Source organism: Panulirus ornatus, chromosome 43, assembly GCF_036320965.1.
Source record: "Panulirus ornatus isolate Po-2019 chromosome 43, ASM3632096v1, whole genome shotgun sequence".
NCBI lineage: Eukaryota > Metazoa > Arthropoda > Malacostraca > Decapoda > Palinuridae > Panulirus > Panulirus ornatus.
This window is the reverse complement of record NC_092266.1, coordinates 22,127,729-22,153,705: the sequence shown is the minus strand read 5'-3', so window position 1 is coordinate 22,153,705 and position 25,977 is coordinate 22,127,729. Positions and strand designations below refer to the sequence as shown.

General features: G+C 40.6%; 1 long non-coding RNA gene across 1 annotated transcript in view; it reads right to left on the bottom strand.

The window, feature by feature from the left end:
• LOC139762391 (uncharacterized) overlaps positions 1-16,806 on the bottom strand; it is a 47,373-nt gene extending 30,567 nt beyond the window's left edge. The window contains exons 1-2 of the long non-coding RNA XR_011715708.1: positions 16,693-16,806; positions 14,102-14,211 (exon numbers count right to left, since the gene is read on the bottom strand). This is a non-coding gene — a long non-coding RNA (uncharacterized lncRNA). The remainder of the gene's footprint in view (positions 1-14,101; positions 14,212-16,692) is intronic.
• Positions 16,807-25,977: the final 9,171 nt, after the last annotated feature.

Sequence of the window (25,977 nt, the reverse complement as noted above, 5' to 3'; positions counted from 1 at the left end):
ATTATGTACTTAGAAACTAGTGTGCATGGTTTCACTTGATTTCTTCTACTAGGCCTTGACAAGAAAATGACCTACATATATTGAAGGCATACCACCACTGTTACAAGTGTACGGTCTAGGCTCTAATATTATCAAAATGTTCAAACTATGAAAGCGGGAATGATTGCTTTGGACAAAATATCTATGAGGATATAATTCATCTCATGTCTTGATCCTTTCACTACCAAGCCTTGGCAATACTGTACAGCACATTTAACCATGGAAACAAAAAATAAGATAAGGTAATATTATTGCAGAGATATTTCTACACTTGAACTGTCCTTGGTTACCCTTCCACATATGCATTATCTTGGCTACTGTGAGGGAATTACAAGAATTTACTGTATCTTGTTGTTGATCGTTAGTGGTCGTTAAATATCAGAATGTTTGAAGCACATATCCAGAATATTACGAGAGTAAAAAAGGCAACCAAATCCCTTAACAGCTTGCCCCATATAGGCCATGGGAGTTAATAATGTAATCAATAATCAGATCAAATCTTGCAATATACACCAAAGGAAATATGATCTCTCAGGGAATTAAAAGATAAACAGTTTTATGCCCAAAACTTTGTTAAGTCATATTTTGTATGAGGCCCTCCTATGCCATTTTACAACCATGCATACTTGGTATTATAGCAAAAATTAAAAAAGACATTATTCACCTTAAACAGATATGAATTGTAAATGAATACTCTGTTAATCTTGAAAACTTTTAAGGATCTTTAGTTCTGAAAAACTAGATGGACATGACCCTTAACAATCTATGATTATCAATTAATACATGACAGTACTACAATTAATAAAATTTATAGACTGTAACCATGAGAAAAAGGAAAACTTCAGAGATTTTGAATTCCATTAATTTCATTGTCTACACAAGCCAATGTAAAATTACCTCAGGAAAAAAGATCTTTTAATCTGCATCCCATATCAATAATGCTATACCTTTGAAAATGATTCAGACAGTATTTCAAAAATGTCATCACTGTCTGTGAAACATTTTCAATGAGGGGATCCTTAGGGTTCTTTCCCTTTCAAATTCTCATGTTGAGGCTCCTGTGCACTCCCCAAGTGAAATGCAAGAGAGCAGGTTTTGTACATCAGTAGACCTTAATAATTCATACTATTTATGACTACCTTGCAGACTGGTAATCAGTTAGAGCTTTTTGGATGATAATGTCATGTTGTCTGTTATAGTCTACTGTATGTTTATTAAAGAGCATGTTCCTCTTGTATGAGCATGGAGTTGGTTCCTGTAGTAGCTCCATCAACACTGTGAATGAGAGATGTATCTTTTAAAGAGAAAAAATACCCATTAAAGTCAGTGTCCTTTAAATTGGAAGTGAGTGGATCACAGTACTGTGCTGTTGTTCAATGCATTTTATGTTACAAAGTTTATGTTTTTTAAATAAATTATACAACAAATAATTTGTATCAGCATAAGAATGTAAACATACCTATATACATTAAAAAAAGATATATATGAAAAAAGGTGACAGCAAAGAACGTAAGGGGAGCGGGGGAGGAATGGGATGTATTTAGGGAAGCAGTGATGGCTTGCACCAAAGATCCTTGTGGCATGAGAAGCATGGGAGGTGGGCAGATTAGAAAGGGTAGTGAGTAGTGGGATGTAGTAAGATTATTAGTGAAAGAGAAGAGAGAGAGGCATTAGGATGAGTTTTGCAGGGAAATAGAGGAAATGACTGGGAGATGTATAAAAGAAAGAGGCAGGAGGTCAAGAGAGAGGTGCAAGAGGTGAAAAAGAAGAGGGCAAATGAGAGTTGGGATGAGAGAGTATCAATAAATTTTAGGGAGAATAAAAAGATGTTTTGGAAGGAGGTAAATAAAGTGCATAAATGGGAACATTGGTGAAGGGGGCAAATGGGGAGGTAATAACAAGAAGTGGTTATGTGAGATGGAGTGAGTATTTTGAAGGTTTGTTGAATGTGTTAGATGATAAAGAGTGGCAGATATAGGGTGTGTTGGTTGAGGTGGTGTGTGAAGAGAGAGGGTTAGGGAGAATGATTTGGTAAACGGAGAAGAGAAGATGAAAGCGGGCAAGGCAGCAGGTTTGGTTGCTATTGCAGTGGAATTTATTAAAAAAAGGGGGTGATGTGTTGTGTCTGTAAGGATATTCAATGTATATATGACTCATGGTGAGGTGCCTGAGGATTGGCAGAATGCATGCATAGTGCCACTATAAAAAGGCAAAGGGGACAAAGGTGAGTGCTCAAATTACAAAGGTATAAGTTTGTTGAGTATTCCAGGGAAATTATACGGGAGGGTATTGACTGAGAGGGTGCAGAGCATCAGATTGGGAAAGAGCAGTGTGGTTTCAGAAGTGGTAAAGGATATGTGGATCAGGTGTTTGCTTTGAAGAATGCATGTGAGAAATACTTAGAAAAACAAATAGATTTGTATGTAGCATTTATGGATCTGGAGAAGGAATATGATAGAGTTGATAGAGATGCTCTGTGGAAGGTATTAAGAATATATGGTGTGGGAGGCAAGTTGCTAGAAGCAGTGAAAAGTTTTTATTTAGGATGTAAGGCATGTGTATGAGAAGGAAGAGAGGAAAGTGATTGGTTCTCAGTGAATGTCAGTTTGCGGCAGGGGTGCGTGATGTCTCCATGGTTGTTTAATTTGTTTATGGATGGGGTTGTTAGGGAGGTGAATGCAGAAGTTTTGGAGAGAGAGGTAAATATGCAGTCTGTTGTGGATGAGAGGGCTTGGGAAGTGAGTCAGTTGTTGTTCGCTCATGATACAGTGCTGGTGGCTGATTCGGGTGAGAAACTGCAGAAGCTGGTGACTGAGTTTGGTAAAGTGTGTGAAAGAAGAAAGCTGAGAGTAAATGTGAATAGGTACCATAGGGTTGAGGGACAAGTCAACTGGAAGGTAAATTTGAATGGAGAAAAACTGGAGGAAGTGAAGTGTTTTAGATATCTGGGAGTGGATTTGGCAGCAGATGGAACCATGGAAGCAAAAGTGAGTCACAGGGTGGGGGAGGGGGCATAAGTTCTGGGAGTGTTGAAAAATATGTGGAAGGCGAGAACATTATCTCGGAAAGCAAAAATGGGTATGTTTGAAGGAATAGTGGTTCCAACATTAATATATGGTTGCAAGGCGTGGGCTATAGATAGAGTTGTGTGGAGGAAGGTGGATGTGTTGGAAATGAGATGTTTGAGGACAATATGTGGTGTTAGGTGGTTTGATCGAGTAAGTAATGAAAGGGTAAGAGAGATATGTGTGGTAATAAAAAGAGTGTGGTTGAGAGAGCAGAAGAGGGTGTTTTGAAATGGTTTGCTCACATGGAGAGAATGAGTGAGGAAAGATTGACAAAGAGGATATATGTGTCAGAGGTGGAGGGAATGAGGAGAAGTGGGAGACCAAATTGGAGGTGGAAAGATGGAGTGAAAAAGATTTTTAGCGATCAGGGCCTGAACATGCAGGAGGGTGAAAGGTGTGCAAGGAATAGAGTGAATTGGAATGATGTGGTATACCGGGGTCGATGTGCTCTCAATGGATTGAACCACGGCATGTGAAGTGTCTGGGGTAAACCATGGAAAGTTTTGTGGGGCCTGGATGTGGAAAGGGAGCTGTGGTTTCAGTGCATTATGCATGACAGCTAGAGACTGAGTGTGAAGGAATGTGGCCTTTGTTGTCTTTTCCTAGCGCTACCTCACGCGCATGTGGGGGGAGGGGGTTGTCATTTCATGTGTGGCAGGGTGGCAATGGGAAACAAATAAAGGCAGCAAGTATGAATTATGTACATGTGTATATATGTATATGTTGTGTATGCATAAATATGTATACATTGAAATGTATAGGTATGTATATGTGTGTGTGTGGATGCGTATGTATGTATATGCGGGTGGGTTGGGCCATTCTTTCGTCTGTTTCCTTGCACTGCCTCGATAACGTGGGAGACAGAGACATAGTATAATAAATAAATAGATAAATAAAATATATATATATCTAGGTCTGCGGGGCCTGGATGTGGAAAGTGAGCTGTGGATTCAGTGCATTACACGACAGCTTGAGAATGGATGTGAGGAGATGTAACCTTTCTTCCTCTGTTCATGATGCTACCTTGCTATTGCAGGAAAAGGCAATCAAGTATGAAAGAAAAGAGTACCTCACTAATGCAGGAAATGGTGAATATATATGAAAAAAATGTATATACTTCACTACATGTACGCAATCACCTATTGTACTGTACGAGGAATGAGTTTTACACTCATGGGGCCCTATCTCTAAAACCATACAACTTATCTAATTTATGTTTTTTATCTGCACTAATATCCTCAGTTATTTTGTATTCAAATAATGCACAACTCTTTTAATATAAAAGTACTTCCGTATACCTTTTTTTAATATCTCTTCATCAATTTCATGCTATGTACCCTGGTGCTTCCATCCCTCCATCTTTCAAAGAGCTCTCCACATCATTGATATGTTTTAAAAACCTAAAGGTATTGATCAGGTAACCCCTACTTTTCTCACTTCCAAGGTGGGCACATGTCACTAGCCTTTCCCCATAACTCAGCTCTCTTAATTCTGCTACCACCTTTCCTGCCCTACTCTGAATCTTCTCTATTAGCTGTTTGTTTCTTTAGGTGCAGCCCTTAAACCTGAGAAGTCTAAAGTAGGATTTGAACATTTCTAGATCAATCAGCACCAAATGTGACATAGTGATACACGAGATGAATTTCAGGTGGGGTTGGGGTTTTAGATCCTACCATCTTACTGCACAGGAGGATAGGGTTTCTACTCGTTCCCCCTCCTACTCCTTTTGGTCACCTATGGTATCTCCCACATTTCTTGATCAATCAGTACCAAACTTGACACTGATACAAGACGACATGAAGATGGTCATGGGATTGAGGTGGATCCTCAAGGGTCATGGGGTTAAGGTGGATTTTGAAGGGAAGTTTGACCCTCTCATGTGTATCAATTCTTGATACGTATTCACATTTCTTGGTCAATCAGCACCAAACAAGACACTGTGATACATGATGACATGAGAAAGGTCATGAAGAGCTAAAGGTGGAGCCTCCGCACCTAACTTGACAGTATTAGTGGATGACATGAAGAAGGTTATAGGATGTCAAAGTAGGCCATGGGACTGAACTCTCATATACTGTGTATCTGTTTCCTATACATTTCCATATTTCTCAGTCATGCAGCACCTAACTTGACACAGTGATACACAATGACATGAGGAAGGTCATGGAGGATTTGGAAGTCACCTAATTTCATAACCTGGGGTTACAGTCAAACTATGTTATTGTACAAAATTATTTTCCTCATTTCTTAATTAATCAGTACTAAACAAATCACAACCATACAAAATGATATGAGGATGGTCAACAATGGTGAGGATACTGGTAAACCAACTTCCTTTTTCAATGAACTTTCCTGACTGTTCTTAATTGCTTCTGTTACAAAATTCAGAAATGCTCTTAACCTTTGTTACAAATGAGTTTTTATTTCACCCATCAAGAGGGTGGGTATGCCATACACTAGCTGATGTGGTAGTTAGTGCATAGAAATACGCATATACATATATCTACATATGTATGACAACATATCAACACCTCACATAAAACACTTTGGTCCATTTGCAATCTAAGCACATACAGGTCTCCAGCCACTCCTGGCTACACAACAAAATCCCTAACATCTAGAAACTTGCCAACATAATTCAAATCCTAAATCCTCTCAAACTACCCACTCTCTCCACTCCTACCACAATATATCACATCTATCCTCAGTATCCAAATTCTGTGAAAAACTAATCCAATGCAGAATTGCACAAAACATCCCACTCTCACCAACACAACACAGCTTTAAACTGGAGCACTCCATCACCATACTAAACAATGACCTCACACAACATATCCTAGATGGTTTCAACCAACTACAGCCTCTCTCCTGCACAATCAAACAAAAGATACTTGATATCACCCTCCACAACAATGACTGATTTTACAGCTGGTCACCATGGCAGAATCACTTACAATAGCTTCAGCTCTTAAAACATTTAAATTCTGTAATGGAGTTCCTCAAGGAGCAGTTCTTTCTTCAACCCTCTTCTACCTCTTCCTACATGACTTTCTACTACTTCAAGCAAACTACAACATGAAGGTCATTTCATATGTAGACGGCTTCAAAATTACACAAAAGCAACAACAAACATACAGCAGTACATCATAATTGGAACAATGGCTCAACAAAACAGTATATCTACATCTCCTCATAAGTCTTCAATCACTCTTTTAACCCCATACAGACATGAATGCAGCTCAAATGACCCAACAACTGCCCTCTCAACTTGGTCTTAAACACTGCTCAACTAGATATAAATCCACCACAAACCACACACTTCCCGGACAAACATTAGTCACACTTTCCTGTCTAAGCTTACATCATCCAATCTACTTTACTAAAAACACTCATTCAATATCCTGAACCCTTCATACCCATACTGCAACAACAATAATGAAGACACAAGACACAGCTCAGATGCCCCACACTCTCCCCACACAAATAAACACACATCAATACACTGTAAGGCCACATCAGCTCACACTCATTCTATCTGTCTATATATATATATATATATATATATATATATATATATATATATATATGTCTTTTCCTAGTGCTACCTTGCACACATGAGTGGGGAGGGGTTTGTTATTTCATGTGTGGCAAGGTGGCAATGGGAATGAATAAAGGCAGACAGTATGAATTATGTACATGTGTATATATGTATATGTCTGTGTGTGTATATATATGTATATGTTGAGATGTGTAGGTATGTATATTTGCATGTGTAGACATGTATGTATATACATGTGTATGTATATATATCTTTCTTTCATACTATTCGCCATTTCCCACATTAGCGAGGTAGTGTTAAGAACAGAGGACTGGGCCTTTGAGGGAATATCCTCACCTGGCCCCCTTCTCTGTTCCTTCTTTGGGGGAAAAAAAAAAAAAAAAGAGGGGAGGATTTCCAGCCCCCCTGCTCCCTTCCCTTTTAGTCGCCTTCTACGACACGCAGGGAATACGTGGGAAGTATTCTTTCTCCCCTATCCCCAGGGATAATGTGTGTGTGTGTGTGTGTGTGTGTGTGTGTGTGTGTATATGTATATATATATATATATATATATATATATATATATATATATATATATATATAGAGGATGTGTGGATCAGGTGTTTGCTTTGAAGAATGTATGTGAGAAATACTTAGAAAAGCAAATGGATTTGTATGTAGCATTTATGGATCTGGAGAAGGCATATGATAGAGTTGATAGAGATGCTCTGTGGAAGGTATTAAGAATATATGGTGTGGGAGGCAAGTTGTTAGAAGCAGTGAAAAGTTTTTATCGAGGATGTAAGGCATGTGTACGTGTAGGAAGAGAGGAAAGTGATTGGTTCTCAGTGAATGTAGGTTTGCGGCAGGGGTGTGTGATGTCTCCATGGTTGTTTAATTTGTTTATGGATGGGGTTGTAAGGGAGGTAAATGCAAGAGTCCTGGAAAGAGGGGCAAGTATGAAGTCTGTTGGGGATGAGAGAGCTTGGGAAGTGAGTCAGTTGTTGTTCGCTGATGATACAGCGCTGGTGGCTGATTCATGTGAGAAACTGCAGAAGCTGGTGACTGAGTTTGGTAAAGTGTGTGGAAGAAGAAAGTTGAGAGTAAATGTGAATAAGAGCAAGGTTATTAGGTACAGTAGGGGTGAGGGTCAAGTCAATTGGGAGGTGAGTTTGAATGGAGAAAAACTGGAGGAAGTGAAGTGTTTTAGATATCTGGGAGTGGATCTGTCAGCGGATGGAACCATGGAAGCGGAAGTGGATCATAGGGTGGGGGAGGGGGCGAAAATTTTGGGAGCCTTGAAAAATGTGTGGAAATCGAGAACATTATCTCGGAAAGCGAAAATGGGTATGTTTGAGGGAATAGTGGTTCCAACAATGTTGTATGGTTGCGAGGCGTGGGCTATGGATAGAGATGTGCGCAGGAGGATGGATGTGCTGGAAATGAGATGTTTGAGGACAATGTGTGGTGTGAGGTGGTTTGATCGAGTAAGTAACGTAAGGGTAAGAGAGATGTGTGGAAATAAAAAGAGCGTGGTTGAGAGAGCAGAAGAGGGTGTTTTGAAATGGTTTGGGCACATGGAGAGAATGAGTGAGGAGAGATTGACCAAGAGGATATATGTGTCGGAGGTGGAGGGAACGAGGAGAAGAGGGAGACCAAATTGGAGGTGGAAAGATGGAGTGAAAAAGATTTTGTGTGATCGGGGCCTGAACATGCAGGAGGGTGAAAGGAGGGCAAGGAATAGAGTGAATTGGAGTCATGTGGTATACAGGGGTTGACGTGCTGTCAGTGGATTGAATCAAGGCATGTGAAGCGTCTGGGGTAAACCATGGAAAGCTGTGTAGGTATGTATATTTGCGTGTGTGGACGTGTGTATGTACATGTGTATGGGGGGGGGGGGTTGGGCCATTTCTTTCGTCTGTTTCCTTGCGCTACCTCGCAAACGCGGGAGACAGCGACAAAGTATAAAAAAAAAAAAAAAAAAAAATATATATATATATATATATATATATATATATATATATATCAGCACTTCCAGAACATTTGCCCCCTCACCCATCCTATTACTCACTTCTGCTTCCATGGTTCTATCTCCTGCCATAAAACACTTCACTGCCTCCAATTTTTCTCCATTCAAACTCTCAATCCATCTAACCAGTCCCTCAACCCTTGCTTTCATTCACATTTACTCTCAACTTCCTCTTTTCACACAGTCTTCCATTCTCAAAGGAATACAAAGAAATACAAAGGAATTCAAACAGCAATAGACCATCGGGAGTTTAAAAATGAGTTGGGAAGGTAGTTGTTCTGTGCTTGTCGGGTTAGCTCTGTGTGTACATATTTTGTCTGTGATATATTTGTAGAGGGTGAGGGGATCTGTAAGTAGAAGTTGCTGAAGTGTGAGGCTGGAGTAAGCTTTCCACATCTACTTTGAGGTTGGTGGTTAGTTTGATGTGAATTGTTTGGGTGGGAGGGGTCTGTTGCTGCTTCAAGGAATTCAATGCAAAGCATATTGAGGTGGGAGAGTACTGCAATGATTTGTTTCCCTGTGGAACGATTCAGTGTATGAGGTTGCTATGGCAACCAATGATTGTTCTGACTGCTCTATTATGTGTGGTTTGCAGCTTTGTTATATTTGCTTCAGAAATGTAAGTTTATTACATCAGCCACGTGATATTCTGAAAGATTTTGAAAAACTGAGAAAAAATTGATCAAATTTCATAAATATCTAAAATCTAAATTAATTCTCATGATTTTTTTTTCAAACTATTCGCCATTTCCCACATTAGCAAGGTAGCGTTAAGAAAAGAGGACTGGGCCTTTGAGGGAATATCCTCACCTGGCCCCCTTCTCTGTTCTTTCTTTTGGAAAAAAAAAAGAGAGGGGAGGATTTCCAGCCCCCCGCTCCCTTCCCTTTTAGTCGCCTTCTACGACACGCAGGGAATACGTGGGAAGGATTCTTTCTCCCCTATCCCCAGGGATAAATTCTAATGATTTATTACAGCTTAATATAGAGATATACTCCATGTAAAAAAGGCCAAAGAATTTGGTTTAGTGTGCTAGAATATAAAACTGCTCTATTATGGCTAGCACCTTGTGGCAAGAACTCCTCCCAGCCATTTCAGCACTCAAGAACTTTCTTAAGCACTGAAAAACTGTTTTTATGCTACCACTGCCTCACTGAATGACCAGTTATCTTTAAAGCTGTCACTTAAAGACTTGATTGGGATACAGTAATTTCTGTATGCTTCAAAATGAAACTAATTCAAATCCAATATACAGAAAAAAAAAATGGGTTTCTCTGTGAAGCAATGAAACATGATGTAACTTAAAGCTTCAATTAGATTAGTTTCAAAGAGATATGAAATATTATTAGGTGCGACCTATCTAATGCACTAGCAGATTTGGGCTTTGTCTGCACACTCATGTGGAGGGCTGTCACCCTATCTCCTTACTACCATGCCCTCCCTCCCTCGCTACTACACCCTCCCTAACCATCACCATTCCCTCCCTCCCTGGCAACAACACCCTTCCTTATCACCAATACTCCCTTTCTCCCTGACCACCACACCCTTCCTCACCAGTACCATTCCCTTTCTATCTAGCCACCACACCTTCCCTCACAACCATCATGCTCTCCCTCCCTGGCCACCATAACCTCCCTCACCACACCACTCCCACCCATCCTAGTTATCACAACATCCCTCACCACCAGCACCACTCCCTCCCATCCTGGTCATCACATCATCCCTCACCCCCAGCACCACTCCCTCCTCCCTCCCTAGGCTTCACATCTTGAATGGCAGTTACATTGTTTAGTAATTTAACCATTCATCCTTGCTACTTTCCTCTTCATAGCTTCAATATTGGCAGAACAACCTTCCCACCCAACAATACAATAATCCAGTATCATCATTTCCCAAAAATACATCACCACAGCAGCCAGCAATTTCAATGCTGCCAAGAAAATCAATGAATCATTGGTTTATGTATATGCTGGATAGTCATCAAGTGGCTGGCAACTTCCTCACAATATCTTTAGGTGGGGGACAGACATACAGACAGAGGCACCTTTTTATGGGTTAGATTATGAGTAATTCTGATTAATTACTACACAAGCGGTGCAGTGCTAAAAGAAGGAATGTGTCTAATGCTTTACCTCTCTTAAAGTCCATTCATGTCCATGTAATGAATCACGATGGTAGTTCTTTACATAAGATATACAATCATATAAGTAAATAGATGAAAAAAATAATTATTTCTCTTTTGCTTAAAAAGATGTAATTTCTATAATTTGTTTTATCAAACCATGTAAGTTTTCCTAACCAATTTTTCCTAGCCTGATTCATACATAATTATAAAAAGACACCTTGGATTGATCATACAGCATAAACTGGTGAAATAAAAGAGAGGTGGTATAACACAGAAAAAGTTAGTAATGGATGGAAGACTATAAGCAATGTGGTAGGGTAGAGGCATAAGTATATGAATGAAAGAGGCTCAGAAAAAAATGTTATGCATGATGCATGGAAGGCCCCATGGGATGGAAGTATACTAGATGCAAAGGTCCCCTTGCTAATACCTACATCAATAAAACCTGTTAAAGTACAATAGATAGATATGGGAACTTCATTCTGCAAGCCTGAATTTCTGGCAAAAGAGTAACTAATGCAAACACTGAAAAGCCCGATAGGATATAAACTGAAATTTAACATAACATTTTCTTTTCATATGTCATGTAATAAAACTAAGGAATATAATCTCAAGCACTATAATCAACAAATACAGGAATAATGGCTAAGTGAGTGATTATAGTATAGTGCTGTACTATCTTTGAGTGCAAATTCACACAAATTTCCAGGACACATCATTATACTTCTTCAGTATATTTAGCATGACTGCAGCACTATTTGTCATATGATTTTTCTACCAAGCCAACTGAACTAAACTGCCTGGGAAGTACATCCCAGAGAGGGGAAAGACGAGTTGACTTAAAAAGTGGGATTTTCTAGAGCAAACATATTTGGTGGTTAGGGCACAACAAAAATATATCTGTGGCCCTCCTCAGTCCAAGATGAAACAGTTTTATACTAGTGAAAAAGCCAACACAAACTGCATTCTTGGTTAATAAGAGGGACAGAGGATTGCTTCATTAAAGCTGGCAATGGAGGCAATAAGAAAATAGTGGCTACATAGGACTGATGCAGTTCATCTTAGTGCAAGGCCACTCTCTTGTTTCTCCCATATGTCACTGAAGCTGGGTCTTCCCCTTATTAACTCTCGAGGAACACTGACTCTATCGTACCAACTTTTTACTTACTTTTTTGCTTAAGGGTTTTGTCTCTCTCTAATCAAATTTCACATGCCAGGGTGTGGGGCTTCCCTCTTAATGATTTCCATATAGCAGTGAAGCCAAGTGGATTCTACAAGAAGGAATACCAAACCCATGCCGAGTGGGTTCAGGGTTATCACTCCAATGCTGAGTGGGTTTAGGAATAACTCTTCCATAAGAGCTTTTGGAAGGTTAACATAATCATGACAATCGGATTTGTTAAGGGGCAAAATTTCATACGAAGAAGGTGCGTCCCGATGGTACCCATGATTTGTAGATATGGTGGAAGTAATAATTCCATATGACATGGGTCTGACAAGTGTAATATTCACAAGCCAAGTGGGTGGGGCAGCATAACGTTCAACATATGCTGTGGGTTGAGCAGAGAAACATCCACATACCAAGTGAGTTGGACAGTCTAATGCTCACATATTAAGTAGGTTAGCCTGGGTAAACTGACAATGAGTGAATCTGGTTGGGTAACATTCCTGTGTCACATAAGTTTGGCAGGGTAACATTATAATATATGCCAAGTGGGATAAGGAAGAAACACTCCTACACTGTGGATTGGAGAAACAAACATAGCCATGCCAAATGAGTTTTGGTGAGCAGAGAGCACATCCATAGAGTAATACTGAGGAGAGCATGGAGAAGAAACAATCCTATACCGAGTGTATTAGGGAAGACACATTCCCATAACAAGAGAAATGAGGGAAGGAAGACCCTCATGCCAAGAGAGATAACGGAAGAAATTATCCCATACTGTGTGGGATGGGGAAGAATCATTCCCAGGCTGAAGGGTTATGAATAGAAACACTCCTATACCAAGATTGATTTGGAAGAAACACTTCGATGCCAAGAGAAATAAGGAAAGAAACACTCCCATGTTGAGTGGATGAGGGCTGAAACGCTCCCATGTCAAATGGGAAGGGGAAGAAACACTCCCTTACTGAGTGGGATGGGAGAATAAATATTTCATGCCATGTAAGACAGGCGGAACACCCAAGCTGAGTATGAAGATGGAAGAAACACTCCCATGCCATGAAGGATGGGGGGAAGAAACACTCCTCTGTCATGTGGGTCGCAGAGGAGGCAAATACTCACATGCTGGGAAGCTTGGGAGACATAAGAACACTGCCACACCAAGTGGATTACAAAGACTACAAAGAGGGTTTCAAAAGTAATCACTGCCATGCCATAAAGGCAATGAGGTTCACACACTTCCCTATCGTGGTTAGCTGTGGAGGGGAGAATGCATTTGAATGATGAGCATGGGCTTGTGAGGAACTACCAAGCTAAAAGTGGAATGAGTTGGGAGGAGATAAACATTTCTGCCAAGACTGGGTAAGGGTGGTGAAGGCACAAACTCATATACCAAGAGTGGGCCTGAAAATTAATAAACACCCACACCGTTAGTTTGAGGGATAGTAAAATCCTACAGCAGGAATATTCCATGTGCAACTCCTACACTGGGATACGTTAGGTAAGGTAAGGGTGGTGAAGGCACAAACTCATATACCAAGAGTGGGCCTGAAAATTAATAAACACCCACACCGTTAGTTTGAGGGATAGTAAAATCATACAGCAGGAATATTCCATGTGCAACTCCTACACTGGGATGCGTTAGGTTAGCATGGTGCAGCAAATACCTTAGTGGCGGTGCCTGTGGAACAGGTGGTGGTGGGCCGGGCTTAAGTAGCAACCATAGATGTTGGCTCAGCTGGACCACTGAGGTAGCATCACCACCTTGTGAGCCAATGTCCGTGCATTACTACTAACAGTATTCCCACCATGGACACTGCCGATGTATTTTCACTTGCAAATTGTCCCACCTTCACCTGAATTGCCAGTTTTCTGACGATACTAAAAGTAATCAGAATTTCAAAGCAACGTAAACAGTTGGACTGGGCTTACCTTAAACAATTCCAGTTGTCCCTCGACGAGCAAATGGCACTTACCTGTAACAAAAAAAAAGTTAAGAAAATGGAGAACTCATATATAGCTGCAAATTCAGAAATATTTTTCAAATATATAATTCTAAATCACCTTGAAGTGAATGCACTATTTTGGATGAAGACCTACATCCAAAGAGTGTCACGGGTCAGTGCTAAAAAGATGGCTCACCTTTTCATTGTGGCAGAGGTGGGTTAGGAATCACAGGTTACTGTAACAGTAGCTGCATACTGGACTTCACAGGTTAGTGAGAGTCTTCCAAGGACCGGAGTCTGCCTTGCCTATAACAACAGCAAACACTGTGATTAATCGACTCATACATTAGATATGCACATCTACTTTTTTCATAGTTTTTAATGCAATGATCCAAATGTCAAGTGCTAAGTAAAACGATGTTAATTGCAAGTACACTTATAACTAATAATCTGCCATGGATTGCCCTTCCCTAGTTAGTCTGACATCTACCTTTTTCACAGTTTTTTAATGCATCGATTCAAATGTCAAGAGCTAAGTAAAACAATTTCAATTGCAAGTACACTTAAACTAATAATCTGCCATGAATTGCCTTTCCCTGGTTAGTCCGACATAATAATCTACCTTTACAGTCAAAAGTAGAGATTCATCGAATTGTACAAATCGTTGAAAGGGAAAACGGAGACGGCATCAGCAAGAGAAACTCCTAGTCAAAGCCACCTGATTAAAGATATATATATATATATATATATATATATATATATATATATATATATATATATATATATATATATCCTAGCCTAACCCAGGTACCCAATTAGTCTACCAGCCCCTATCGGAAGATGAACAGTTGGGTTGATTGAGTACCGACTGCCGCAACCAGAATACGAAACTTTGCACTCGACCCCAGCGGGCCGGGTATGCATCACAATCAGCAACACTAACTGCAACACCACGAAGCTCCATTTTTTCCACATCAATTTTTCTTTTTTTGTAAATATACTCAATAATTCTGGTGCCATTATGTATGAAAATCATTTGATTTTAATATTACGCATGCAGTTCCTGTGAACTGCACCTACAGCAACATTTCACCAATGTACAACGTACAATAAACCCAGCCACTTATCTAAGGACTACATTCAAATGAGATAGGCGTCAGAGCCGTGCTACTCAAGCTTTTGGTACCCAACGATATCTTCATATTATGATTGAAATCAACCTCCCTTTTCGCGGACGATGTTGATTTGAGTCAAATAATGAAAAACAGTGAAATTCCCTACTGGATATCGAGATGGTCATATTCTAATACAAGTAATCATAATGAACTCCATATTTGTGATGTTTTTGCATGTCAGTTTCAGTCTAATTGGCATTTATTCCCATTACAGTACCTATTCATATTTCTTAATAACATTCCCAAGGCTGTATTAATGTAACCAGGCTTCCAGAAAGATAAATCGAAAGAAACAGCCTTCTCAATGCCGAAGTAGCTGTATAGGTAAGTTACATGTCATCAGAAATAATGAAAGCTGTAATTAGAATTCCTTCTAGATGAAAGGGATATTAAATATATCTTCCAATAAACTACATTGTTTTCATGGAATAGTAAGTTTGGACCCTATTATACGATCCAGCCCATCTTTGTTTTTGGTACAACTTATAGGAATAAGAAGTCTGCTTCACATATTACTAATTTCCATATGAAATATTCCAGGATAGTTTATAAACATACCAAAATTATCGGGCAATGGCGATAAAAAATTGACCTAAAGATACATGTAGATCTCTGTGGTGTTATGGTTAGTGTCTCTGAAAGTGATGCATTCACAGACCGGCCAGGGTCGAGCCCATTAGTTCATATTCAGGTTGTGACAGTCGGTCAATAGTCAACCCATCTGTTCATCCACCATTTAAGGTTTTTCGATAAAATGGGTGTACTGAAATGGTTTGGTCACATGGATAGAATGAGAGGAAAGATTGACAAAGATATGTGTCAGAGGTGGAGGGAACGAGAAGTGGGAGACCAAATTGGAGGTGGAAAGATGGAGTAAAAAAGATTTTGAGCGTTCGGGGCCTAAACATACAGGAGGGTGAAAGGCGTGCAAGGAATAGAGTGAACTGGAACGATGAGGTAAACCGGGGTCGACGTGGAAAATTTTGTGGGGCCTGGATGTGAAAAGGGAGCTTTGGTTAGGTGCATTACACATGATAGCTAGACACAAGTGTGAATGAATGTGGCCTTTGTCTTTTCCTAGCACTACCTCGCGCGCGCGCGCGGGGGGGAAGGGGGGTGCACCTAACCTAGCCTGAGGAAATGTGGGGATAAATCAGTCGGTAATAATTAAGTACGCAATCTTTAACGTCCCATTTTAAAACTGTTCTATAATGATCTATTCGTTATGATCACTATCGATCGCAACTTCGTGGGTGGGGAGGGTGGAGCGAGTACTCTCCTCGAAATATGGAATCAATCAAGTCGTACACTCCCAGTCACCAGCAAGATCAACCAATGTAAAAATGTTATTATCCTCTCAGATACTTACTTTGTTCATATCAATTTCCTTGTCTTCTGCAGTCCTACGTATTATCATCAGATTTTGATACCACACCAAGATAAGATTTTTTATCACCGGATATCATTCTCCTACACAATATAATCAACCAACGTGTTTGGCAGAGTATTGTCACTATCCTTATGTTTATGTCTGAATACTGACAAAAAATCTACCTTCTTTATAATCTGGTTCTTCAGAACTTCCCCACGGTACTCTAAATGTAATACTTACCACAGGCAGAGATTATCTTCAAATAATATTCCTTATAAACGCACAATTTAACTACAAACTTTTTCCCCACCAACATCACCAGCGACATTGCGAGTCGTCAAATTCAACCACAAGTCCGTTCGGAAACGGAGTTAAAAAACTGAGTCGTAATCATATCTATATAATTTCGATGACATTGTATATTTTCCAAATCTTTGATTATGTATGCATCAATTATTTTTGTAGATTTGTGTACTAAAGAGAGGGATAAGACATATATTATTTTGAGCAAAATTGAATGAACAAAAATATTTGAATATGAGGGTTGTGTCCATTTCTAAAAAAAAAAAAAAATATCAGTATTGAAGTAACTTTCGATGTTAATCTTACTGATTTACCATAGTGAAGAACAAAATACGCACAAGCCTAATTCTAGTATAATATGATTCAACGAACATGTCATATTTTTTGGAGGGAACGCCACCGCAAGACTTGTTGACATTCAGCTGAACTATTTTCCTGAAACATTAGCAAACTTTATCACAGTAAGTAATTAGTAAGGTGTTTGAATTATTAGCTTCTGATGAATCATAATGGATAACTTAATCAGTGGTATTTAAAAGAAAAAGGTTAATAGCATGCATCTTTTGGACTCATGGGCTATTATGCACAGTGAAAGGAGGTTGTAGAATTACTTTTAAACGGCTAAAGATGTTCTAGATTATTATGTTGATTACTATATTTTGATAATAATGGCGTAGAGCTTTTGAAACTATTTTTTTCTCGAGGAATTCTCAACCAGTCGACACTAAACCTAGCTTCTAAACCAAACAAATCTTAACATATAAAGTGAAAAATTAAACTTGAATAGACTTTGAAACGTATCTGAAAATTAGTGGCTTAAGACGTATCGTTTATCCTAAATTTGAAGAGAAATACAGAATTGTGTGTAGAGCGAGGCCACACCAGTTTACAAGAATCAAATGATTAGACAAATCTGTCTTTTCACTTACATTCTTCGGTTACGTACTAATTTGATGTAAGATTTCGGATGAACAGTGTACTGTATGTGATTGGATGACTTGGTAAACGAGAAAACACCATTGAAATATTTATGCATCGCTTAAACTCTTATAATCATCCTCCAAATTAGGGTATGAGCTTTTATCAGCCCTTAAGTTTGCTGTTGATTTATTTTCACCTTTTTCTTGAGTGACCTCAGTAATTTATAACGTTGCTTTAGAATCTATATCCCGAATCAGATGTAAAGTTTTTAATTGTAAGGGAAGGACTTTTCACAATAATGCCAAATTTCTTGTGTCAGTTTTATTCTGTAATTTCTTACTGAACAATTTCATAAGCTACTGGCGATAAACAATCCGTTAAGGAATTGAGATCAAAACATGCCCCAGATTTATACAAATTCACTGTGTTCAATTATCCGTTCTCCAAATATATCTTTATACAGACATTTTCCACGTATTAATATTATTTCTGGCGCTCGTCGCTGACTTGGAAAATAGCGAACAAGTGCTGAAAAAAAGTACTTTCCTGGGTTTTTCATTAGTTCGCCAGACATGGATTTCTTAATGTTGAAGTCCCTGGGGTATGTTTCCCTGAACAGATGAAATCCTTTATTATCTTTTAGTGTATGCAGATCGCTGTTCCTGTCCCGTTTCCTGAAGGGTGATTATAACCATGTCTTTCGCTGGGTAAAATGATGTATGTACATCTTTAACTGTTTAGTACACCATTAACATTCCAGGACATTATCTTAAGCCTAGCTGTTTCGTAGACCATTAACTTAAGCCCAGCCGGATCCATTAGTAATTTTGACATGCTTTTTATCCTTGTCAATAAAAAATTCGAGAAAATCCCGTGCTTTCGGCCGTCTTCCATTTCCTCGGTTTTCCTTCTCGGTGTCTTTCCCAAGACATTTAACCTCAGCTGTTATTCCGTGCACTTCACGATCCTTTATTTTCCATTCCCTTTCTTTAATAACTATATTGTTGCTTGAATTTTATAAAATCTTTAAAGCTTTACCTGCCTCTTTCCATTCTATTTCATTCACACCTTACCATTACTTCCTTTACTTATCAATGCATAAGGCCTTTTCTCTATCACTTCTATTCTATTAACTAAATTTTACAAAAACTGGAACGTCTTACCAGATTTTCTAGCGTAGTTTTACCACTAGTCTGAAGGGTTGCATTTCTACTCTAACTTGTCATGTTAATTCTCCTGGCTATTCTTTTCATCAGTAGCACTTCCTTATCCTTCTTGAATTTCCTGCCAGGTGATGCTTCCACCATTCGTATGTCCTCTCGCTAGGTCCATTGATGATTCCAGGCCTAGTGTCTCCATCAGCAACACTTCACCAAGCACAATATTACGTTCGTCATCGTTTTCCTTGCTGTGCACTACCAATTTTCCTCAGTTTATGTCTCTCTTTCTTCACTTTCACTTCTGTTTTGTAGCCAATCCGGTTCCCTTATTCTTTTATGATTCACTTTCTTGTTAAATTCCTATTGTAATGGGTGCATTTCCTCACCTCGTAATCCTCCGCGTAATACGCCATTTGAGTTAGACTCGTCACTGCTCAACTCTAGCTCCTCAGAAACTCCACTCCTTTCATTTCTCTAAGACTCTATAGTAGCTCATCAGGCGGTATTTCACCTTCCATGTTACATTGTTGACACTGTTAATGTACTTTCGACGCACGCACCTCAGTAATGTATTGTCACAGTCTCACAGAACACTAAACTAATCAATAGTCAAGTCTTTCAGCGTGAGCTGGGTCACACCCGTGAGCGTCAAAATGACGTCACTCCAACTTGGGATACCCCAGTTGGCCTGGGGGTATTATATGCTCGGCCAAGTGTGGTGGGTACCCGAGTTGTCACTTGTATGCAAAACAGCTTGTATGTAAAAACAGCTGTTCCTAAAGAACACATTTTCCTTATGGTATTTATCATATCCTCAGGTCCACTTGCACACGTACGTATAAGTCCTTCAGATTGATTAATTGTCGAAAACTTCCAAAATTAGGGAGCCAGCACTCACACCTGTTTACTAGATCCGTGGCGCCACCTGGACTATAGACAGGTTCAAACTTGGGTGGGTAGTTTAAAGACCTAACTGATGACTAATATGATCCTTTTCATTAAAATGTAGCAATTTCGTTATAACACAAATGTAATAGTTAATCAAACCAACACGATTTTGATAATGCAGAATGCATTGCTATGATCAGTACGATCACTTCATAGTTATGGTCACTGATAGGTAGATGCCTTTATCTTCATATCCCTGTGGTTATCATAATTATTTTTCCCCAACGATTGTGGATCATGTCATAAAACAGTGGCTGAATCCTTCCCAAACCTACCAAGGCAGGACACTAAGGCCTTCACTAATGGTTTGAACGGTTTCACCTGATCGTTCCAAATGTCCACAAAGCCTGCGTGACAGAAACCTGCAGATAAACCATATTATCATCGATGATAGTGAGAAATCCGTCTTTGCTTTGATCTAAACACATGATTTCTGCAAAAGATTTCAAAGAATGATTGCAATGTCCATATGAATATATCTGAAGATGTAAAGTCAACAGCTGGTGTGTTGCTTGCTTTAGATGTTGTACCTTAAAGCATTTACGTGGTCACCAACTTTACATAGATTACAAGCAAGGGAATTATTTTTCGTATTTTGTATCATTCTTTTCCATTCATAGTACAAAACTGACACCCAAAAACTGCTTTCCCTTACACTTTACAGTAAAAAATTTAATTTTTTCCGTAATCTTCCATGCAACTATATGGAAAAGCAAACGGTTGCTGTTAGATTGGTTAGTCTTGTTATTACTCTTGGAGAGTAATCGTACGTATTGTAATACCACGAGTTGAAAAAGTAACTCTTTGGCAGCGTGTCGCCCAAACCACCACTGCTATCATGGCAAGGTGAGCCATCCCCCTGAACATGAGGCTTTCAGGATTTGGATATTGTAAAACGGTGTGTTAGTTTCAAGATGATTTTGAAACGTATGTATTGAAGAGAACTCCCAAATGTTCAACCCTAGATAAGTTCTCTTTATTTTCTTTGCAGGTAGGTGGGTCCTAGTGCATCTCGTCGAGACAACTGGTTCGCCATGTTTCAGGTAAGCTCAGTTCAACCGTTTACGTTGCAGTGATCCAAAATATTTAACCATTATCTGAAAATATAATGTCCGTAATGTATAGATTACTTGCAAATTTGACAGAACACTCGCACCAGGTGCATGTAGGAGAGCCTGGCATGTGACAATGCACAGGTAGTGTCCACAGTGTCAATACTAATTGTTATCATGTCATGACGTCTGCTCAAAATTTGGTGGTAGGAGCCTCGGGGTCCACATGAGCTGCCTATGTGCGCCACCAAAGTCGTAAGCTCCCACCACAACAGTACTGGTTGTACCAGGCAGTTAGTTGCTTTTAAGGTAACTACGCGATGGAGTTTCTCTCCCCACAGTTCCTTTCGGCGTAAGTTTTGTCCCTGAAAAATCACTGTGTTAGAGTGTCTCACAAATCCTCCCAGCGTGTTACCTTCTCAAGAAGGCCTTCCTATTCACTGAGCATGGACAGTGATAGCACTCGCCAGGGAGTGACTTCTTTGAATAACTGCTCGTAAGCACAGTAGAAATAATCACTAAGATTACATCAACTTTTTCTTTTGATTAATCAGTGATTAACTATCTAAGGTTCGATGTCACAGTTAACTAGGTTGTTCACAATGACTGTATGACATTATTTTGAAATACCTGATTTTTTTTCTTTCGTTACACTGGCTTCCAAATAATCTTTCTTACTTCATGCTGTGTATCAGTGAATCAAAACAATATGGAGTATTTCTTTTTTTAGAATGGCAGCTGAAACAACACACTTATGAACTCAGACAAACTGCGAAATTAAAAATCATATAAACTCAGCGACGGAAATAAAATTATTTGCTCCTCACCCTCCTGCGTTGCTCTGGTGTTGTGTTCTTGAGTGCGTTCCACGACGCCTCACTCACCTGCGTCCTCTGTTCTCGAATATTACACACTGACGCCTCGCTTGCCGACGACGTTGATGTTCTCGAATGTGTTCACTGACGCCTCACCCCGCCCGCTTCCTCTCTGTTCTTGGATGTTCTCCGTCGCCTCACACGCCCGCGTCTGCTGTTCTTGAACGTTCTTTATTTTCCCCGCTCCCTCGACAGCCCTCAAAGGTCTCTGTCGTGCGTTCATACCTTTGAAGGTGGCGTGGTATTCAGAAGGGTTTCGCTCAGTTACTGCATTTTGCAGCCTTGAGTTTTCATGTCTCAAAGCCGAGCTTCTAAATTCATTTGACTTCGCTGCATCTCATTCATGAGGACCTGGCAGCTGTCCTCAAGGGGCTTATCTCGAGCCCTCGTTTTCTTTTACCTAGGGTTTCCCTGAGTACATGTGACGCGCCTCTCATAATCTCTCAGGTCTCTTAGCCTCGGAGAACGAAGCAACCTTGCTCATCACTCGGGGAGTTCACCTGCTTCAGGCAGATATTTTCTCCGTTGCCTTTAATCATCAGACAGGTATCAGCCTTTCTGTCCACCTGTTTCTACATACAGTTGCTTGTGTATTTTCCTTCGTCTTCACAAACACAAGAACCTAGTCATACGCGAAAAATATCAGCATAAACATAGGCGTACATACATTACGCCCGCGTGCCACATTGCTGCTTGATTGTCGATATATATAGCCTTTCACACACACACACACACACACACACACACACACACACACACACACACACACACATTATTATTGTCTTTGAAGTTATGTCAAGGACAACGCCTCGTGTTCTCACTCTCAATACACACACCTGACTTTACCCTGACCCCACGCTCTCCTCCCAAAGCAGGGGTGACCAAGGGAAGCCAAGTCTATAATGATATACAACAATAGACCAGAGACAATTCTGTACCCCTACCGACTCGCACAAGCCATCTCCATAGCCCTCAACCAAAGTAATCTCTTCCCATATTATGCCTTACGACATTCCTCACCTTCCCTTTACTTTTTCCAAGGCATCTCCCCACATACCTCCCAACATAACCTCTCCCTCCTCCCGTCTACCTCCCCAGACGTGGAGTCGTCAACCTCCACTCTCTCTCTCTCTCTCTCTCTCTCTCTCTCTCTCTCTCTCTCTCTCTCTCTCTCTCTCTCTCTCTCTCTCTCTCTTCTCTTTGTGCTTCCCTAGAAAACTTTCACTTAACTTCCCCAAACAACCTCTGCCTCTGCCTCCCTAGACAATCCTCTCCTCGTCTTTTCGCAGACAAACTTTTGTCCTTACCTTCTCCACCTGATCCCCCTCCTTGCCGGGAGGGAGGGAGAGAGAGGTGGCTCACAATTATTAACTCAGTTCCAGTGGCAGCGTCTCGAGGCTTCAGTCCAGGGTATTGAACGGTCCAAACTTCGCCAGTGGCCGTAGTGGTCGACCGACTTATTCCATAACTTGAGATTTCTAATGTAACAAGTTTGGTCCTGGCCTGTAACCTGGCGAGAGTAACCCCCGTAAACAGGGCTTTGATACTCTGCTCGGGGACTCTTGCCGAGTGCTGGGTGCTTGACCCAGCGAGAGTAACCCCTATAAACAAGGTTTGCGTCTCTGCTCAGGGACTCTCGCCGAGTGTGGAGTGTCTGACCCGTCGAGAGGAACCCCCATAAACAAGGTTTGCTTCCTTGCTCGGGGAGTCATCCCGCGTGTCGGGGGGTCTGAACCGGCGAGATTAACCCCCTGTAAACAAGGTTTGCTTCTCTGCTCGGGGACTCTCGCCAACTGTTGAGGGGTCTGACTGAGCTTAACGACTAGTGGGGTCGGGCAAGGGTCTTGGTACCATATTGAAAGTCGTAAAGATATTGAATGTCTGGTCAGCACGGTGTAGCTTTCTTGTATTCTCTACCATCGTGCGACCTTTTAAACCTCTGCATACTTTCCACATGTATCACATCATCGTTCTGATTATTACATTTTCCACCATTCTTATCATATATAAGTACTTCTTTACATCTTATCTAACAAGATTCTTGTTTAATTTCACGTTCTGTCCTTTGGCTGTTTTATCCCTCCATCTTTTGAACTGTTCATGGGAGACACTAGGAAGAAAACCAGTGTGGATAAGTGATTAAACCACAGAACAATTCCATTTCGCCGTTTTCTGATGAAACACAAGGGTTTGTTTTCAGAGCGTCTGATCAGTGTAAATCCGAGTCCAAAGTGACACCCCAGCCCTCCGTAGGAACGAGCAGATGAGGGCCCGGGCCTGCTAGTCTGTACTTTAGAAATTTGCGTTTGTGTAATTACCTCTTTGTACTGTACTAGCAGGGAATTTTTCACTCATAGGGCCCTATATCTTGGACATTTACCACTGTTATACAACCTATTAAGTACATACAATATATATATTGTGTGTGTGTGTGTGTACCCTAACCTGAGCCAGGTACCCATCTTATCGAACCTTAGGGGTAGATGAGCCGCTGAGTGGACCGACTGCCGCAACCAGGATCCGAACCTGTGCGCTCGACCATAGGCGGCTCGTGAACGGGTCACGGTCAGGCACACCGTGCGAGACATCGATTAGCTTTGACCTGATGTAGGATGAATATTCCCTTATCACACACACACACACACACACACACATCTGGCTAAGGCAGGTACCCAGTTATCGACGTGGCCGTAGGGGAGGAATGAACACCTGGGTTAGATGTCGGCTGAGTGCCACGCCCATGGTCAGTCAGAGATAGAGATAATTACAGTACAGATGTCAGCTGTTATCACACTAGGGCCTTCAGTCAGCTGATGACTGGTGGGATGAGCGGGCTTGTCTGACTCGGCTGGTTACCCCAGGAACCCACATCACATTTTCCTAGAGAAAAGAATTGTGGAAATTGACTGCAACCACTCTTCTCCTCCAGCCTTACCAGTTAAACATGAACCAGTTATCTGTAGGAGATTCAAGGCTAATGAGATCAGAATGTATTTTTTTTTCTTTTTTTTTTTTTTGCAAAATGAGTCACGACCTTTGAAAATAATCGTCTCCTTAAAAGTATTTGCATATCATTAGGCCCTCCTGGTACGGGAAGTAGTTATGCCAGCGCAGTATGAAATAAAACCCGGAATATAAGAGCCCTCATTAATGCCATAAGACAATAATATTTTGCTCGTGTCTTCAGTTAGTTAATTAGCTTTGGTAAAAAGTTGATCCTGGAGGTGAGTGTGTGATTCAGGACACGTAGCGCACTCGTTAGGGCAGTGGTCATCGTTATGAGAGGCAGCTGCTGCCGTAATGGAAGGTCTCCATTCTCCAGGAATTCCCCTGGTGGCCAGTGTGATGGTGTGCAGCTGTGAGAGTGGCAGCCAAGTAACAGCTGAGGCAGCTGTTATGAGTGACGCAGTGGCGATATCCCTGCCACCTGTTGCCTCTCATCAGTGGCAAGACAGTGGAAGGGGAAACATTTTGTGGGTAGGAAGAAAAAAGATAGTCTTAGAATCTAGGTGTGTGATTTAGGTCAGGGGGGGAAAAGGTTGACTTGTGAAGAGCATTTAGGGCTGAGGGAGATGATAGGATACTTTAGGGCTTCCATAGACCTTGGTGAGTGGAAGTTCATGGGCCATATAAGGGAGAATGGGAAAGACCACGAGCCTTAAGGGATAAGAACAAGACGACGAGTCTATGGAGGTTTGTAAGGCTGGGTCGTCCATTGCTGATCGATTAGGAAATTTCGTTAGGTTTCAGAAGTGCTGATGGCAGATCCAGTGGGGAGAAAAGGTTCTTTAGCTCGAAGAAAAAAATGTGTGTGGTGGTTGACTGTAGGGGTTTGAGGAGTACGAGTGGTAGAGTCTATAAGCTTGACTTCTGTAAATGGGAGATTCTGCTGGTCCGACAGGTACCACTGAGAGAATCTCTTAATGTGACAGGCCTTGACGGGAATTTCGTTTATTTGCCAAGCAATGGGTGGGGTTCTAATGGTTTGATATATGTTACTGGATGATTCTGAAGCTTTTGAGTAGAGAAATTGGAAGGTGTCAGATCTGTGTTGATGTGGATGATCAGAACGATATGTGGCAAGTATGTGGTATTCCATACCATATACTGCTTTGTTATGATTTGTTGAACATCAGTCCACAACTTTCGTGGTGTCAAATATCGAACGTTGTTGATTTATTCTAAATATATTTTAATGTTGATTGGTGCCTTGAAGAGAATTTAGTTTCTTACATTGATATTAGTTACAAGAACCGTCTGAGATCC